Source organism: Rhinoraja longicauda, chromosome 1 (genome assembly GCF_053455715.1).
Source record: "Rhinoraja longicauda isolate Sanriku21f chromosome 1, sRhiLon1.1, whole genome shotgun sequence".
NCBI classification, from domain to species: Eukaryota; Metazoa; Chordata; class Chondrichthyes; order Rajiformes; family Arhynchobatidae; genus Rhinoraja; species Rhinoraja longicauda.
The window spans coordinates 29,592,865-29,612,979 of record NC_135953.1 but is presented as its reverse complement, the minus strand read 5'-3'; the positions used below and the strand labels follow the sequence as shown (position 1 = coordinate 29,612,979).

The window sequence follows — 20,115 nt, the reverse complement described above, 5'->3', positions numbered from 1 at the left end:
TAATGAATAATGAAAGGGTTAGATAGAATGGGAGTGGAGAGGATGTTTTCACTAGTGGGAGAGTCTATGAACAGAGGGCACAGGCTCAGAATAAAAGAAAATACCTTCAGAAAGGAGAGGAGGAGGAATTTCGTTAGCCAGAGGGTAGTGAATCTGTTGCCATAGACTGTGGTGGAGAATATCCTCCATTTCCTAGTTTAGTACCTCGCCTCCATCCTGACTCCAAGCAGGAATTGCCTTCTTTATCCTTGAGTGGTCCTACCTTCTCCCTAGACACCTTCTTGTCTTTAGTACATGTGTAAAAAATCTTTGGGATTGTCTTTAATCCTACTTACCATTGGCATTCCACGCCCCCTTTGGCCTTACTAATTCACAGCTCGAGTTGTTACAGGAGGATGTGGCTTTGGAAAGGGCACAGAGGAGGCTTACCAAAATCATTCCTGGATTAGAGAGTATTAGTTACAGGGAGAGGTTGAACAGACTTGGATTGTTTTTTTCTGGAATGCCAGAAGTTGCGGGGAGACCTAATAGAAATATATAAAATTATAGGAGGCATAAATAGGGTAGATAGTCCGAATCTTTTTCTCCGGATGGAAAAATCAAATACTGGAGAGCAAAGCTTTAAAGCGAGAGGGGCAAAATTTAAAGGAGATGTGCAGGGCATTATTATTTTTCACATAGACAGTGGTGTGCTTGGATTGTGCTGCGGTGAGTGGTGGCTAAAGCAGATGTTAGTGATATTGAAAAGGCTTTTGGATAATCATGGCAATGGAGGGATATGGGTTATAGACAATAGACAATAGGTGCAGGAGGAGGCCATTCGGCCCTTCGAGCCAGCACCGCCATTCAATGTGATCATGGCTGATCATTCTCAATCAGTACCCCGTTCCTGCCTTCTCCCCATACCCCCTGACTCCGCTATCCTTAAGAGCTCTATCCAGCTCTCTCTTGAATGCATTCAGAGAATTGGCCTCCACTTCTCTGAGGCAGAGAATTCCACAGATTCACAACTCCCTGACTGAAAAAGTTTTTCCTCATCTCAGTTCTAAATGGCCTACCCCTTATTCTTAAACTGTGGCCCCTTGTTCTGGTTACATGTAGGTAGATACAGGATGGTCTTGGTATCATGTTCAGCACAAACATAGTGAGCTGAAGGGCCTGTTCCTGTGCTATTCTAATAATCCCAATTGTATCATTGACATCATTAATTACACTAGATTTTTTCTATTCTAGATTTTTAAATTCTACAGCAAGCATGGTGCGATTTGAATTCTAATCTCTACATTATTTCAATAAGCCTCTGCTTGTTTGAATTAATTTAATCACAACAACACCGCATCCTGTAACTGCCCAGAATTATTATTTTATTTAAATAGGCACGTCGTTTGAGATTTTGCATCATCCGTAGAGCCGGTTGCCAAAGCCTCCGTAGCTTTAGTAAAGACAGCCAGCAAAAATGAGAATCATCAACCAACCCAACCCGATCAAATAATTGTGCCTGATAATAAATACCACAACCCAGGAAGTGGAAAAAAATAGGAGATGCACTGCACATTTAAATTACTGCATTGAAAGTGAAATACAAATATAAAAACAACTAGTTACATTAATTTTCTGAGGGATAGGACTCATAGAAACAGAAACACATATAAATAGGTGCAGGAGTAGGCCATTCGGCCCTTCGAGCAAGCACCGCCATTCAATGTGATCATGGCTGATCATTCTCAATCAGTACCCCGTTCCTGCCTTGTCCCCATACCCCCTGACTCTGCTATCCTTAAGAGCTCTATCCAGCTCTCTCTTGAATGCATTCAGAGAATTGGCCTCCACTGCCTTCTGAGGCAGAGAATTCCACAGGTTCACAACTCTCTGACTGAAAAAGTTTTTCCTCATCTCAGTTCTAAATGGCCTACCCCTTATTCTTAAACTGTGGCCCCTGGTTCTGGACTCCCACCAACATTGGGAACATGTTTCCTGCCTCTAACGTGTCCAACCCCTTAATAATCTTATACGATTCGATAAGATCTCCTCTCATCCTTGTAAATTTCAGTGTATACAAGCCTAGTCGCTCCAGTCTTTCAACATATGATAGTCCCGCCATTCCGTGAATTAACCTAGTAAACCTACGCTGCACGCCCTCAATAGCAAGAATATCCTTCCTCAAATTTGGAGACCAAAACTGCACACAGTACTCCAGGTGCGGTCTCACTAGGGCCCTGTACAACTGCAGAAGGACCTCTTTGCTCCTATACTATATCCCTTGATTCCTTTAGTCCCAAGAGCTAAATCTAACTCTCTCTTGAAAACATCCAGTGAATTGGCCTCCATTGCCCTCTGCGGCAGAGAATTCCACAGATTCACAACTCTCTGGGTGAAGTTTTTCCTCATCTCAGTCCTAAATGGCCTAACCCTTATCCTATGCTGATAAACATTTTTATCATGACCTGTAATCAACACCATTAATTACAACACCATACATTAAAACTCTCCCAATCATGAATACATAAGCACTAAGTTTCTTAAGTTTATTTCCTTATTATCTATCTAAATGTAGATAGAGTCACTGTAAATGACTCTATTGTAATCATGTATTGTCTTTCCGCTGTCTGGGTAGCATGCAACAAAAGCTGTGCAAGACGACGATGCCACATTATGAGGACATTGCCAGGACTCGAGGAGCAGAATATAGGGAGAGGCTGGGCAGGCAAGAACTTTATTCTTTGGAGCGCAGGAGGCTAAGGGGTGATCTTATAGAAGTGTATAAAATCATGAGGGGAAAAGATAGAGCATAGAATATTTCACCCAGGGTGGGGGAATCAAAAAACCAAGTAAGTTTAAAATGAGAGGGGCAAGATTTAATACGTACCTGGGAGGGAACCTTTTCATTCAGAAGGTGGTTGGTATATGAAATAAGGAGGTAGTTGACACAGCATTTATGACCTTTGGAAAGGTACATAGATAGAAAAGGTTCAAGAGGGATTTGGGCCATACAAATGAGATTAGCTTAATTGGGGCAAATGAGACTAACTTAGTTGGGACATCTTGAGCAGCATGGATGAGTTGGGCCAAATGCCTGCTTCCATGTTGTATGACACTAATCTATTGATAAGGACTGCATGCATCCCAAATGGAGAAGCTGATTATCTGAAGAGCACTTTCTGATTTGGTATGTTTAACTGACTATCTGCAGATGCTAGAAGTTGTTGTCAGATTTACAAGTGAAAAAAATCTAATAGCAAAATTAAGATCTCAGTTTTAAAATTAGGGGTGAAATGATAAATTATTTTCCCCCCTCACGCATAAGGATAGTGAGATCTGGACCTTCAATTCCCCACAAGCTAGGATTTTGGTAAGGCCACATTTGCAGTATTACGTGCAGTTCTGCACACCCCATTATGGGGAAAATGTGGAGGTTTTGGAAAGGGTGCGGAGGAGGTTTGCCTGAATGATGCCTGGATTGGAGGGGTATTAGCTACAGGGAGTGGTTGGACGGATGGATTGTTTTCTCTGGTGCATCGGAGATTCTTGGAAGACCAGACAGAAGTATATAAAAGTATGAGAGGCATAGTTAGGATAGACAGACAGAACTGTTTCTGCACGAAGAAAATTTCTTTGCAGTTCAGTCACAACTGAAACAATAAATTTGATACACTTGATACAATAAACTCTGGTTCAGACCTCTTAGCCTGGGGAAGCATCCTTCCTGAATTCAGTCTGTCAAATAGATTATTTTGTGTAAGAGGAACTGCAGATGCTGGTTTGAACCAAAGATAGACACAAAGGGCTGGAGTAACTCAGCGGGACAGGCAGCATCTCTGGAGAGAAGGAATGGGTGACGTTTCGGGTCGAGACCCTTCTTCAGACTGGTTAGGGATAAGGAAAACGAGAGATATAGACGGTGATGTGGAGAGATAAACAATGAATGAAAGATATGCAAAAATGCATAATGTCACCCATTCCTTCTCTCCAGAGATGCTGCCTGTCCCACTGAGTTACTCCAGCTTTTTGTGTCTAAATAGAGTATTTTATTTTGTTTCAAATTGTATCTTCTTTCATTCTTCTAGATTCTGGAGAACACAGGCAGTTTACTCAATCTCCCCTCAAAGCAAAAATGCCACAACGGGAGCAAAGTGAAGATTCACAACTGATTGCAGGAATGGAAAGTACATTCCTTCCTGGGTAAGCAAACCAAAACGGTACATAATAGCTCAAACCCTGTCTTCTCAAGATCATGTGCATGATGAACACACGAGGGCTAGAATACAAAAACGGGGATGTAATGCTGAGGCTCTATAAGGTGCTGGTCAAGCTGCATTTGGAATATTGTGAGCAATTTTGGGCACCATATCTGAGGAAGGATGTGCTGGCACTGGAGAGGGTCCAGAGGAGGTTTACAAGAATGATCTCAGGAATGAGTGGGTTAACATGTGATGAGCCTTTGACGGCACTGGACCTGTACCCACTGGAGTTTAGAAGAATGAGGGGTGACCTCATTGAAATAGACAAAATAGTGAAAGTGAAAGGCTTGGATAGAGTGGATGTGGAGAGGATGTTTCCACGGGTGAGAGGATCTAGGACTAGAGGTCATAGTCTCAGAATTAAAGGACATTCCTTTAGGAAAGAGATGAGGAAGAATTTCTTTAGTCCGAGGGTGTTGAATCTTTGGAATTATTTGCCACAGAAGACTGTGGAGGCCAAGTGAATGGATATTGTTAAGACAGAGATAGATAGATTCTTGATTAGTATGGGGTGTAAGGGGTTATAGGAAGAAGGCAGGAGAATGGGGTTAGGAGGGAGAGGTAGATCACCCATGATTGAATGGCGGAGAAGACTTAATGGGCCAAATAGCATAATTCTGCTCCGATCACCTTTATTACTTTACTCCATTCCCTTTGAAATAAAAAGCCAATATATTATTTGCCTTCCTAATCACTTGCTTACCTGCATGTTGGATTTCAATGAATTGTGTACAATCATTTTCGTTTGAACATTACTTATTCTCTCATCAGTTAAAAATAATTTGTCAGTTTTGATTACCAAATTGGACAACTTCACACTTACCATGTTCTAGCCTGCTCCATTAGCTTAACTCTATTCCCTTGAAGCTGCCACACATTCTCCGGCCTACTCATGATCCCTATCAAGAATTAGGGATGTTCATTTCATGTTCATTTCCATTCGCTCCTCCTTTTATTGATTCCGGTTTTAAGACTGATCTTTGATTATTTTCCATTTTTGAGGGGGGAATGAGTACTTTTCTCAAATCATTCACTCATTTGTGCAGTTCGTTTTTTGTATCAAAGTTGCCATATTTTCAATATTTTGCTTTATCTAAAGTCTGCAACAAATATGAAGTTCATACCAGGAAAATTACTCCAGCTTCACCTATTACCATTGTATGCTGGAACAACTGTGCACTGCAGAATAAAGAATAGTCTGTAAATTGCTATTCTTTGAAATTCAAATATGAGGAATTTTGATGTCCAGCACACAAAACTCTGATGAGCACTTTACAATGTTGATAACAAAATGTATCAACATATATTGATTGTACATCTCCAGTAATAGTCTCCTGTTGACAAGAATTGTTGGAAAAATCTCCTTTCAGCTTGCTTTAGTGATCGGTATATTATGGTTTATTACCATAGCAATCAAAGGATGTAATTTCCCTATTATTCAGGCTTGCAGCAGAAGATTTAATCACTAAGCAATAAGCTGGAGATAGATTTTGCAAAGACACACCTGTCTGATGAACTACTCTACTGAGCCAGATTAAGCCAAATCCAAGTTATGTACAAAAGTACACGGGATACAAGCTGAATTGCTATTTTCCTTGTTCTACAGAGATTAAATGTCCATTGCCAACCTCATCAATAATCATTATTTATATAGTAATAATAATAATAATAATGCATTACATTTATATAGCGCTTTTCAAACACTCAAAGACGCTTTACAGGGATTACTAGAAAATAAATAGATAAATAAGTAAACGAACAGAAAAAGGAGACAGAAGGTGAGGTGACGGTCAGTGGTTGAAGGCAGTGCTGAACAGGTGAGACTTCAGTGATGTTTTGAATGTGGTGAGTGAGGAGGAGTCTCTGACGGTTTGGGGTAGTGAGTTCCAGAGGGTGGGAGCAGCGATGGAGAAAGCCCTGTCCCCCCAGGATCTGTACCTTTAGTTAAGCAAAAACAATCCACACTATCATCATCAAAACAAAATCTGACAGAGCCCATCAATGTTACATTAAACACAAAAAGTTAGAGTAACTCAGCGGGTCAGGCAGTGTCTATCTTCGTTTTAAACCACTATCTGCAGTTCCTTCCTACACAAGGTTATTTTAAGGCATCTATTAAAGCTTGGTCAGAGACATAGGTTTTAAAGAGTGTCTAAAAGATAAAGAGCAAACTACAGAAATTAGGAAGAGAATTCCAGACTTTGTAACATTGGAAACTGAAGTCACAAAAACTGCAGAATGTTTAAAATCGAATATTCAAAAGACTAGAATTTGAGGAAACTGAGGGGAAAAAAAGGATGGGTGATGATTCGGGTCAGGACCCTTCATCAAGCTCAGAATTTTCAGATGAATTTCTGAAAGGATTTTGGTTAGTAAGTGGCAACCTTTCATGAAGGAATTTAAAACTAAAAAAGAATGTGGATTTGGCATTACCTGTTGGGGATCAATATGGGATAATTTTACTTACATTTAAAAAATGTTCTTCAATTAAAAAAAAGGAGTTAATGAACTGCTATATTGCACGTGTAGGCAGCTTTGTGGAATACAGTAAACCCTCATGTTAATGACTCCCTTATAACAGGTCGGAACTAACCAGATGGACCTGCCAACCCATCCCCGGCTCGCACCGTCTCCCTTGTCGTTTAGAGCCCCAACTTCTGACCCCACGCCCGACTCACAAAGTGCACCAACAAGCCCTTCTTCACTCACGACACAGACCGGATCACACCGCGGTTGTTGTGACTCGGGTTATAACCCCTAGCGACAATGCAACAACATAAAACAACTGAAGGACTTCTGTGCCTTGGTCTCAGCACAGAGAAGCATTGACATTTCAAGAAATAGAAGCCAACATCCGTAAAAACCAATTTTGTAATGCAGTGAACTTTGCTCTTTGATATCACAAACAGAACTCTGGTTCTTTTAACAAATATGTGGGGTTTTTTAAAAACAACTTGAAAAAAAACCTTTTCAAACGGGATTGTATTATGAACCTTGTGAATGCGTAGATGATAGGAATTTACTGATCTGTTTAAAAAGCACTTCAATATTAATTAAATGATAAATTAAGCATGCAGTTTGGTGTATTTTGGCACCTTTCAACACTGGCACTTTTAAAAAAGGTGCCTGACAATAAACACGTTTCTTTTTCTCTGTCAGATGAAATTTCCCAATGAAGATGAGTTGTGGGAGAGTAATATTTAATGTGAAATGGAAATTGAGCTGTATCAATCACACATATGCACGTGGTTCCTATCAAGGTAAGGTATGAAATCCTCCCATTTGACAGGATGTAAAAATTAGAGACTCAACTGGAAATGGTGGATGCACAATACAGCACGTCAATTCAATTCCTTGCTGCAAGTTATCAGTGGAGGCAATGACAGCATTGTAAACAATAGAAAATGTGCAACGATATGCATTATGGAGTAAACTACCCCCCCCCCCCCCCAAAACATAAATTTACTGATCCTATTGTTTTTATATAAAATGATCTCTTGCCAGGTGCAATAGTTAAAATGCATTTTATTTACTTAGAAATCCAATTGTTCTTTGAAACTCTTCTGAATGCACTGAGCAAATGCTATTTCAATGCAATTGCTGTGCAATTACACTATTTTGTGTATAATTACTGGAGGTCTTTACACTGATCTGGGAATTTGAGTTTTAGTAACTAGATCATAATTCCCTCAGGCATTTTTTTCTGCAGTTAAACTTATGTTAGCACCACTGCAAAAGACATCATTAGCCTGCAGTGCGATTTTCAACCTCATCTAGCATGGACCTGTTGCAACTGGTAGGTAAACTGTAATGGATCTAGGCTGTCTGGGAGGCTGGATTAACGTGCACCATCACCAGTGTCTCAAAACACTACCATACTCTTTCAAATGATACACTGGCATTAAAGGCAGTCACTCTCAGCTCACCTCTCGAATTCACCTCTTGTGCCCACTTTTGGATAAAAGCTACAATAGAAACTGGAGCAAAGTGGCCTTGTTGAAGCCCAAACTGGCCACAGATACAGGTTATTGATGATAACTCCCTTCAATTTCCCTTTCACAAAATGATGTTAGCTTTGCCTAAATACATTGATTTATTTTCTGCATGTCTTGTTCTCATGTCCTTTAATAATAGATGACAACATTTTCTTTCTGACTGAACTTAAAGTAAATGGCCTGTGGTTTCCTGTGGCCTGAAAAATGGGAATAGATTGACTGTGCAGCATCTTAATTGGAATTATCCTGCATTTCCTTTGGAATTTCCACATTATCACATTAATACCCGCATGGTAACACAACCTTAACAGCTTAGCTGGAGGTGCTAGAAGTAACAGCAGATGCTGGTTTATACCGGGGGGGGGGGGGGGGGGGGGGGTGGTAGAAATGGAGGCGAGAAAGGACCAGAACAGATCAGTGTCAGCAACAAGTGACCTCGGGAAGGGTGGAGTCCATCATGGCCCCTCCCCTAGCATCCTACCAGTTCCACTGTTCGCATCCTTGTAATCATCACGTTAGCACACCTTCCCCAGACATCAGTGGGTCATTATGGACTCCTCTTTTCCTGAGGTCATCTGTTGTCGACTCTGATTTGTTCTGGCTTTTCCTCACCTCCAGTGTTCCCCCACCCTACCTCTATCTGTCAGTCTGAAGAAGGGTTCTGACCCGAAACATCACCTATGTCTTTTCTCTAGAGATGCTGCCCGACACGCTTAACTGGAGATGCTGCTGGCTCTGGAGCATTAGCCTTCAATCTTATAACTGGGGTCACTGTCTCTACTTGTAGCATTTGTTGTATTCACCCTTGTCCCGTATTAGTAGGGTTGTCAACTTCCTCACTCCCAAATACGGGTTAAAGAGTGCCGTCATCGTCCCGCGCCCCACATGACCTCACCCAGCCAGCGGCCACGTGCTCCCGCTCCACCAACGGCGGCCGCCCGGGCCGGGAGGCGGGTTGCTACGCAACCTCCGTTAGGTGGCACCCGGGCCTCTGGACCTAGACTGTCCGAAGCTAAAATGTCGGAAACCTAGAGTGTTGGGACCTAAACTGTCACGACCTACAGCATCCGCCGGGCCTACAGGGTCCGACGGGCCTACAGGGTCCGACGGGCCTACAGCGTTAGCCGGGCCTACAGCGTCCGCCGGGCCTACAGCGTCCGCCGGGCCTACAGCGTCCGCCGGGCCTACAGCGTCCGCCGGGCCTACAGCGTCCGCCGGGCCTACAGCATCCGCCGGGCCTACTACAGTATTGTCCCATATTTGGGAGTGAGGAATTTGGCAACCCTACAAACAGCAGAGGTCCCAGAACAGATCCCTGTGGAACTCCACTGGTCATGCCTTCCAGGGAGCTCATGATTCCATCATTCTTCTCTGATAATTATGGCAAAATAATTGAGTAAACCAAACAATCTAATCCAGCAAATTTTTGATTTTATATCTTAATCCTACTTGGAAGGAAGGGACAAGCTTTCTAATTTTTTTGGCCAGATAAAGACCTGGAAGAGCAGTGAAGCTGCCAGCTGCAGCAAGGAGCACCGAGCTTACATTGCAACCTCAATTGTATTCCTGTGTGGCATTTGCTTGATGAAGCAGAGGTCAGATAACAGTTACCAACTCAAGAAAATTAAAGGGTTACAAATCTGGTACTTTTGCAGAGGATAGATTTTGCATGTTTCCTCAGTGGTGATTGAACTAATTCTCTTGTATAACAAAATGCTGGAGTAACTCAGCAGGTTAGGCAGCATCTAGGAGAGAAGGAATGGGTGACGTTTCGGGTCGACACCCTTCTTCAGACTGATGTCAGGAGGGCGGGACAAAGAAAGGATATAGGTGGAGACAGGAAGACAGTGGGAGATCTGGGAAGGGGGAGGGGAAGAGAGGGACGGAGGAACTATCTAAAGTTAGAGGACAATGTTCATACCGCTGGGCTGTTAGCTGCCCACGCGAAATATGAGGTGCTATTCCTCCAATTTCCGGTGGGCCTCACTATGGCACTGGAGGATGCCCATGACAGAAAGGTCAGAGTGGGAGTGGGAGGGGGAGTTGAAGTGCTCAGCCACTGGGATATCAGGATGGTTAAGGCAGACTGAGCGAAGGTGTTGAGCGAAATGATCGCCGAGCCTGCATTTGGTCTCACCGATGTAGAGAAGTTGACATCTGGAACAGCGGATACAATAAATGAGGTTGGAGGAGGTGCAGGTGAACCTCTGTCTCACCTGGAAATACTGTTTGGGTCCTTGGATGGAGTCGAGGGGGGAGGTAAAGGGACAGGTGTTGCATCTCCTGCATTTGCAGGGGAAAGTACAAGGGAGTTACGGAGGGAAAGGTCTCTGCGGAACGCAGAAAGGGGAGGAGATGGGAAGACATGGCCAGTAGTGGGATCCTGTTGGAGGTGACGGAAATGTTGGAGAAGAATCAGAATAACCTTTATTGTCATCCAAAAAAACAAGTCTTTTGGACGAAATTCCATTACTCACAGTCCAACAATAAGAGCAATAAAAATAAGCAATAACACACACAATCACAAACCAACACAAAACAACAAAAAAAGATTTGTTGGATACGCTGGCTGATGGGGTGGAAGGTGAGGACAAAGGGAATTCTGTCCTTGCTACGAGTGGGGGGAGGGGGAGCAAGAGCGGAGCTGCGGGATATAGAGGAGGCCCTAGTGAGCGCCTCATCTATAATGGAAGAGGGGAAGCCCCATTTCCTGAAGAATGAGGACATCTCTGATGCCCTAGTGTGAAACACCTCATCGTGGGCGCAGGTGCGGCGTAGACTGAGGAATTGGGAGTAGGGGATAGACTTTTTGCAGGGGACAGGGTGGGAAGAAGTGTCTCAATAGACAATACGTGCAGGAGTAGGCCATTCGGCCCTTCGAGCCAGCACCACCATTCAATGTGATCATGGCTGATCATTCTCAATCAGTACCCAGTTCCTGCCTTCTCCACATACCCCCTGACTCCGCTATCCTTCAGAGCTCTATCTAGCTCTCTGTTGAATGCATTCAGAGAATTGGCCTCCACTGCCTTATGAGGCAGAGAATTCCACAGATTTACAACTCTCTGACTGAAAAAGTTTTTCCTCATCTCCGTTCTAAATGGCCTACCCCTTATTCTCGGTTCTCGGAACTGATTCTCTTAGTGTTGGAGAAAACAAAACTATTTGCAAACGTATAATCCCAGTCTGCCTATGTCTACTTGCCACTTAGCAGGAACACATTATTTGCAATGGAACATTATATCCTCTCCGAATTATCTCCTATCCGACCGAAACAAAAAATCCATCTCTTTAAATTTCAGCTTATGAGTCAGTACAAAGAGTATTCTTTCGTATTGAGTTATATGAATAACAAAAAGCAACGTATTCCTTCCAAGTAATTTTAATCTCAACTTGTTCTTTGGTTGAGTTAACAGGAAAGATACATCAAGTGAAAACATTTTTAAAAAGCAGCTAATATAGGCTATTTGCTTTTCCCTCATTTCTTCTATAAATAGTGCACAAGGCCAATATGAAAGGAAGCTGTGATACAATCAACATTTCTGTAAATGACTATTATAAAGGTAATAATCTAGAGTGAGAAATTGAAAAAATGAAAGTTACTAACACCAATTCCAGACCAGATAATTAGTGGGGGGGTATTCTCTATGGCCGGTCAAATAAGCCAAAGTTTTGATGCATAAAATTGTACAATTTGAAAAGATGCAGGACAAGTGAAGCCAATCATAAAATGAAAAAAGTCTGAATTTATATCTAATGACTTAATTCGAATGAATCGATTTAATTAATGAATCGAAGATTTGTATGTCACAACACAACGGCATGTCAAATTTGTGCACAGCCAAAGAAAGTACATGTTAAGAAAGTAACCTTACTATAACATAGACAATGCACCCACTAATTTGCAATACAATAAGGATTGCCTTAAAACTGTTACAATTTGTTTCGTTGGGTTGTTGTTGTTTAAACTAATTAAATTATTGCATTGTATGGGAGGCGCATTCCCAATCTCGTGTACCCCTGTACAATGACAATAAAGATATATTGTATTGTATTGTATTAGTTAAAACTCCTTTTATAACATTGCTTGAGGGTTACCGACCGAGATTCATTTGAAAATACTTTAATGTCCTACCTCAATAAAGCACGTCCACCATGCAATACTTCCTTTCAACTGATCTATAGCTTCAAAGTTGATCTCTACAAGTCAAGACCTGCAACCTAGGTTGGTAGAGGGTAAAATGTTAACACGGAAGCCTCAGTCTCAGTGTAAACAGTCTCCTCTTCACATTTAACTTCAGATAGTTCCTCCGTCCCTCTCTTTCCCCTCCCCTTCCCAGTTCTCCCACTGTCTCCTACTACATCCTATCTTTGTCCCGCCCCCTCCCCTGACATCAGTCTGAAGAAGGTCCTCTACCCGAAACGTCACCCAGTCCTTCTCTCCTGAGATGCCGCCTGACCCGCTGAGTTACTCCAGCATTTCGTGTCTACCTTCGATTTGAACCAGCATCTGCAGTTATTTTCCTACAAGTCTCCTCTTCATAGTAAGGTGGAGCCTCCAAAGACTTCTCCACCCCAAATAATGACTTGAGCAAACACCTGTGTTAAACACAAAGCTGAAGCTTTTCTTTGTGGATTGTGTGTTTGCCAAGGAGGTCTGAAAAATAATGCATTGATCTTGTTGAAGTCTGCCTGAGCAGCTGTGTAACAGAAGGCTCTTGTAATCTACAGACAGTTCCCAGCGAGACACAATGAGACAAACATCAACAGCTGCTGGAGGATCATTAACTTGATGAAAACCTACTTTGGCCTAGCCAAAACATCTTGGATTTCCAATGTAAGGAGATGTCCTTCAGTGAATGCTGCCAACTAGTACATTCCAAGATGTCGTACGTGCTGAGAAAAGCACTGAAGCTTGGCACTGCCACCACAAAAGCTTTATGGGGAAGAACCACAGTCTAAGATCCAATCGTCACTGTAAACCAAGAGGCTCCAGCTCTCAAATACTTCATGGGTGTGTTGTTTGAACAAGAAAAACGAGTGATCCTGACACATCGTATGCAAATGTATCAATTTGATGGTACAATGAGTGTTGAGAAAGACATATGCAGAAAATACAATCAGTACATATAATGAACAAAGTAAGTTTTTGAAAATGTAAAAAAAATGTAGCAACTGCTGAGTAGATAATCTATTTTGGCTTTTTATGATATAAGAAAATAACTGCAGATGCTGGTACAAATCGATTTATTCACAAAATGCCGGAGTAACTCAGCAGGTCAGGCAGCATCTTGGGAGAGAAGGAATGGGTGACGTTTTGGGTGTGAATTGGAAGATGTGAATTGGCTTTTTATGAGATCTCCATCATCACAAAAGCAATATTTAACCAATACAATTCACATCTTGTGATATCACAAAACAGCTGAATGCATTGGATGCAGCAAAATCCATAGGAGAGGACATTGCCCTAGCTGTACCACTGGAAACTAATGCTCCAGGATCAACCTCACCTCTGTTCCAGTATAGCTACTGGCATCTTCATACAATGTTGTAAGTTGCATAAGTACAACACAGGAAAAAATACAGAAACAAAGTGCTGGAGTAACTCAGCGGGTCAGACAACATCCCTGGAAAATATGGGAGAAAGAAAAAAAAGCGAAGTGTAACCTAAACATTGAGAATTCAATGTTCATACCGTTCATTGCGTGTGGTATTACTCTGATAATTGTGGAGGCCTATTGCAGACTGGTCAGTATGAGAATGGGAGGGGAATTGAAATGGTAGGCAATTGGGTGATCTAGGCCTTGGCAGACTGAGCGCAAATGTTCAATGAAAAGGTCACCTATTCTATGCTTGGTCTCACCAATGTGAGGAGGCTATATCGGGAACACCAAATGCAGTAGATGCAGTTAGAGGAGGTGCATGTGATCTTATCTCAACTAGAAAGGCTGCTGGGCTCCCTTGAGGATCATGAGGGAAGAGGTATAGGGACAGATGTTTGTTTTGCTGAACACCTTCGCTTAGTCCGCCTGGACTTGCCTGATCTCCCGGTGGCTAAACACTTCAATTCTCCTTCCCATTCCCACACTGACCTTTTTGTCCTAGTTCTCCTCCATTGTCAGAGTGAGGCTAAACACAAATTGGAGAAACAGCATCTCATATTTCGCTTGGGCAGCTTACAGCTCAGTAGTATGAATATTGATTTCTCTAACTACAAGTAACCCTGACATCCCCTCTCTCTCCATCCCTCCCCCACCCAAGTCGCACCAGCTTCTAGTTTTCACCCAACAGCTAACAATGGCCTATTTCTTTTATGATTTTTACTTTTTTGCATATCTTTCATTCAATGTCCTATATCTCTCTACATCATCATCTATATCTCTATTTTCCTTTCCCCGTGACTTTCAGTCTGAAGAAAGGTCTCGACCCGAAACGTCACCCATTCCTTCTCTCCAGAGATGCTGCCTGTCCTGCTGATTTACCCCAGCTTATTGCGTCTATCTTCGTGACGGATATTACATCTCCTGTGGTTGCACGGTGAAAGTACCTGAGGAGGGTGCAGTCTGAAGGGGAAGTGATGAGCAAACCAAGGAGTTGCGGAGGGTGTGGGTTTTACGGAAAGTGGAAAAGGGTGGGGACGGGAAGATGCGACGAGTGGTGGGATCATGGTGGAGGTGACAGAAATATCGGCGAATGGATGTGGAGGCTGGTGAGGTGAAAGCTAATGACCAGGGGAACTCTATCCTGGTTCCATCTGAAGGGAGGGGAGCAAGAGCAGAATTATGGGACAGAGGAGATGGAGGTTAGGAATCCATTCACAACAGAAGGGGGGAGGGGGGGGGAACCATGTGTACTAAAGGAAGAGGGCATCTTGGATGGGTTTGGCTCATATCCCTCTAAAACTAAAGTATAACCCTTGACTTATTTTCTCCATTACCACTTCCTTATACTAAGTTGTTCTGCCGCCCTCCAATGAAGTGAAACAACTTTCATGGAAAGTTACTAAAACTGTTCCGCTGCTTGTCTTTTATCTTGCCCACGTCCACCGCCCATCAAGATAGGTTTCTGACAGCATTTCCCTTCTCTGGGGCCAATGCGGGCAAGTGCAATACACAGAGAAGGACAAAATGTTTGTATGGCCACAGTGGACCAAAGGGCAGATTTCTGCTCTGAACACCTTTACGACACTCAATCTTTGCAAAATACTGCCCCTCTCCACCCTCCATTTCTCATTCCATTCATTCCCAAATCCACACTATACTATCTTGGGACTGTATAGAATTAACCTTTCAGCTTTCAGTCTTTCTCAACTGATGGCACTGAAGTAGAGATGGTCAAAAACATAAAGTTCTTTGGAATAAATATAATCAGCAATTTGTCCTGGACCAAAGCTATGGCCAAAAAAGCACACTAAAGGGCCTGTCCCACTTCGGCGATCTTTTGGGCGACTGCCAGCGACTGTCAAAGTCGTAGCAGATCGCCAAACTTTTCTTATACCCGACGCCAATGTTTGGGAACAGCTCCACCCAAGAACAGCTCCGCCCATCTGTGGAATTCACTGCTTCAGAAGACAGTGGAGGCCAAGTCTCTGAATGTATTCAAGAGAGAACTAGATAGAGCTCTTAAGGATAGCAGAGTCAGGGGGTATGGGGAGAAGGCAGGAACGGGGTACTGATTGAGAATGATCACCATGATCCCATTAAATGGTGGTGCTGGCTCGAAGGGCCGAATGGCCTACTCCTGCACCTATTGTCTATTGTCTATAAGACCGCAAGAAATTGCAGATTTATGGACATGTCCGGACAATTATGCAATACAGAAGGCAGTGGAGGCCAAGTCAATGGATATTTTTAAGACACAGATATATAGATTCATGATTAGTACGAGTGTTATTGAGGGCGTGCAGCGTAGGTTCACTAGGTTAATTCCCGGAATGGCGGGACTGTCGTATGTTGAAAGGCTGGAGCAATTAGGCTTGTATACACTGGAATTTAGAAGGATGAGGGGGGATCTTATTGAAACATATAAGATAATTAGGGGATTGGACACATTAGAGGCAGGAAACATGTTCCCAATGTTGGGGGAGTCCAGAACAAGGGGCCACAGTTTAAGAATAAGGGGTAGGCCATTTAGAACGGAGATGAGGAAGAACTTTTTCAGTCAGAGAGTGGTGAAGGTGTGGAATTCTCTGCCTCAGAAGGTAGTGGAGGCCAGTTCGTTGGATGCTTTCAAGAGAGAGCTGGATAGAGCTCTTAAGGATAGCGGAGTGAGGGGGTATGGGGAGAAGGCAGGAACGGGGTACTGATTGAGAGTGATCAGCCATGATCGCATTGAATGGCGGTGCTGGCTCGAAGGGCTGAATGGCCTACTCCTGCACCTATTGTCTATTGTCTATTGTCTATTGTCAGGGGTTATGGGGAGGAAGCAGGAGAATGGGGTTGAGATGGAGAGATAGATCAGCCATGATTGAATGGAGTAGACAAGATGAGCCGAATGGGCGAATGGGCCGAATGTAGAAGTTTGAAAACACATGCCTCCTGATTCAGGGACACTTTCTTCCCAGCTGTTACCAGACAACTGAATCATCCTACCGCCAGTTAGAGAGCAGTCCGGACATCCCATCGACCTCATTGGAGACCTTTGAACTATCTTTAATCGGACTTTATGTTGCACTAAATGAACCCATTATCCTTTATCTGTGCACTGGACGGTTTGATTGTAACCATACAGTCTTTTCTTTGACTGGATAGTGCATAACAAAAGGTTTTCACTGTAACTCGGTAACAGGACAATAATAGGAAAACTAAACTATTAGTAACTGTACTTTCGACAGTCAAGACTCTTAATTCTGGAATTCCTTCCTTAGTCACCATTCTGTCACCTCCTTCTTCAACAAACTCCTGAAATTCCATCATCTTCACTAAACGTTCAGATGTCCTCCTTTGCTCAATTTGGTCTACTTACATTATTAAATCCTTTAGGACAGTTTATGACATCTTAAAAATGCACATTTTTGTCACCTTCAAGAATATCGTAGATTGGGATGGCGGGACTGCCATATGAGGAAAGATTGAAAAGACTAGGTTTGTATTCACTGGAGTTTAGAAGGATGAGAGGGGGTCTTATAGAAACATATAAAATTATAAAAGGACTGAAGAAGCTAGATGCAGGAAAAATGTTCCCAATATTGGGCGAGTCCAGAACCAGGGGCCACTGTCTTAGAATAAAGGGGAGGCCATTTAAAACAGAGGTGAAAAGAATTTTTTTCACCCAGAGAGTTGTGAATTTGTGCAATTCTCTGCCACAGAGGGCAGTGGAAGCCAAATCACTGGATGGATTTAAGAGAGAGTTAGAGTAGGGGCTAGTGGAATCAAGGGATATGGGGAGAAGGCAGGCACGGGTTATTGATGGTGAACGATCAGCCATGATCACAATGAGTGGCGGTTCTGGCTCAAAGGGCCGAATGGCCTCCTCCTGCACCTATTTTCTATGTTTCTATTTAGTAAGATTATTTTAAAAATCGACATCCACGGGCTCACACTTTTACAGCATTTCTTTTCCTTTTTGCCATTCCCATTTGTACCATAATATATTTAATTACCCAAATGATGGCATCAAAACAAGAAACCACAAAAGGGAAAACAGAGATCACGTGTGTAAAAAGGAACCGCAGATGCTGGTTTAAACCAAAGATAGACACAAAAAGCTGGAGTAACTTAGCGGGACAGGCAGCATCTCTGGAGAGAAGGAATGGGTGACATTTCAGGTCGAGACCCTTCTTCAGACTGGTTAGGGATACGGGAAACGAGAGATATAGAAGGTGATGTGGAAAGATAAAGAACAATGAATGAAAGATATGCAAAAAAGTAACGATGATAAAGGAAACAGGCCATTGTTAGCTGTTTGTAGGGTGAAAATGAGAAGCCAGTGTGACTTGGGTGGTGGAGGGATAGAGAGTTGGGGAATGCCGGGGCTACCTTAAGTGAGAGAAATCAAAAGTCGTACCACTGGGCTGTAAGCTGCCTAAGCAAAATATGAGATGCTGTTCCTCCAATTTGCATTTAGCCTCGCTCTGACAATGGAGGAGACCTAGGAAAGAAAGGTCTGTGTAGGAATGGGAAGGAGAATTAAAGTGTCCAGCAACCGGGAGATCAGGTAGGTTCAGGCGGGCTGAGCGAAGGTGATCCACGAAACGATCGCCCAGTCTGCGTTTGGTCTCGCATAAGAACACAGTTCAGCATGATTACAAAATGACAAATTCAATCATAGAAACGTAGAAAATAGGTGCAGGAGTAGGCCATACGGCCCTTCGAGCCAGCACCGCCATTCAAAAAGATCATGGCTGATCACCCACAATCAGTACCCGGTTCCGGCTTTTTCCCCATATTCCTTGATTCCCTTAGCCCTAGGGCTAAAGCTAACTCTCTTGAAAACATCCATTGAATTGGCCTAATCAAGTTACTGTGTTTGCCTTGGCGTGCAGAAGTTAACACAGAAGGTAAAGACATTTACATCTAATTAGTTAATGGCCAACTCAAACCTTATTTATATAATTCTCCTACATGGCCTCAAACCCCGTCCCATTCAGTATTTAGCATACTTCCTCCTCCATAAATGCACAGATAAAACAAAAGTTCCTAAACACTCAGCACTACATTGTTTGCTGAAGAAATCAAATGGTGCGGAAAATAATGCTTGGCCATAGTCAAATGGCAGCTCTTTGGTTCTAAGTAAGGTAGCATAATGGTTTAAATTATATAACCAGCATCCTGAGGGCTGGACTGTTCAACTGGAGACACAGTCAAGTATGACCAGGACAGTTGAAATCAAGTATTAAAATAAACCTGGAAATAAAATGTTAGTCTCAATAATAGTGACAATGAAATTTAGCAGAGTCCAGTTAAAATCCCACCAGGGTGCTTTTTTTAAAATCCCCTGAGAAGGTAATATCAAATACTAGAGGGCATAGCTTTAAGGTGAGAATGGCAAAGTTTAAAGGAGATGGGTGGCGAATGCCTGGAATGCACTGCCAGAATGGTGGTGGAGGCTGATAGGATATTGGGTAGGCACATGGGTATGTTGGAAACGGAGGAGTATGGATTATGTGCAGGCAGATATGCATTGGTCTTGGCATCATGTTCGGCACAGACATTGTGGGTTGAAAGGCCTGTTCTGATGCTATACTGTTCTATATTCTAGGTTCTACGAAACCTCTGGTCCTTAACTAAATAGGCCTCAAAGCAAACCTAGAGCCACAGCAATAAAATCTGAAATGCCCTTGCTGGTCAGACATTCCAGGGCCATAGTTAGCCATTAAAGCTGGAGAAAAATAATTTTAATACACTGGAAAGTACTGAAGTACTTCACAAAACCACAAGCAAGAAAAAATGACACTAAGTGACAAGCAGCAATATTAGGTCAGGACCAGTGATATATATTTTTTTAGGATGTTTTATTAAAAGAAGAGGGAAGAATGGATAGACAAGGAATTGTTGAATTTCTAGATCTTGGATCTAGAAACTGAATGTACAGCTCACAATGGTGGAACAAAGAAATCTGTGGAGTATGCAGAAACACAGAAAATAGGAGCATGTGTAGGTCATACAACCCTTCAAACCATATTTGCATTCAATCTAGTCTTTTTAAAAATTCAATAACAAATTATTCTTCTTGCCCCCACACCTCTCAATGCCTTTATGCAACGAGAAATATATCTATCCCTCTGAAATATATTCAGCATCTTGACTTCTGCCGCCCTCTGTGGTGGATAATTGCACAAGCTCACCACCTCTGAGTGAAGACATTTCAACTCACTTCAATCCTAAACCTCCTGCCCTGTAACCTGAAAACATGCCCACATAGGTTAATTCCCGGAATGGCGG

General features: G+C 42.6%; 1 protein-coding gene across 9 annotated transcripts in view; it reads right to left on the bottom strand.

Annotated features, from left to right (window-relative positions):
* The window catches only part of znf532 (zinc finger protein 532), a 121,204-nt gene that overhangs the window by 58,216 nt on the left and 42,873 nt on the right, over positions 1–20,115 (bottom strand). For 2 of the 9 annotated variants that reach the window (XM_078426142.1, XM_078426499.1), the window contains one exon: positions 12,369–12,454. The exons of the other annotated variants lie outside the window; for them this stretch is intronic. The gene's annotated coding sequence lies outside the window, so the exon portion shown is untranslated. The remainder of the gene's footprint in view (positions 1–12,368; positions 12,455–20,115) is intronic. 9 annotated transcript variants of the gene reach the window in all.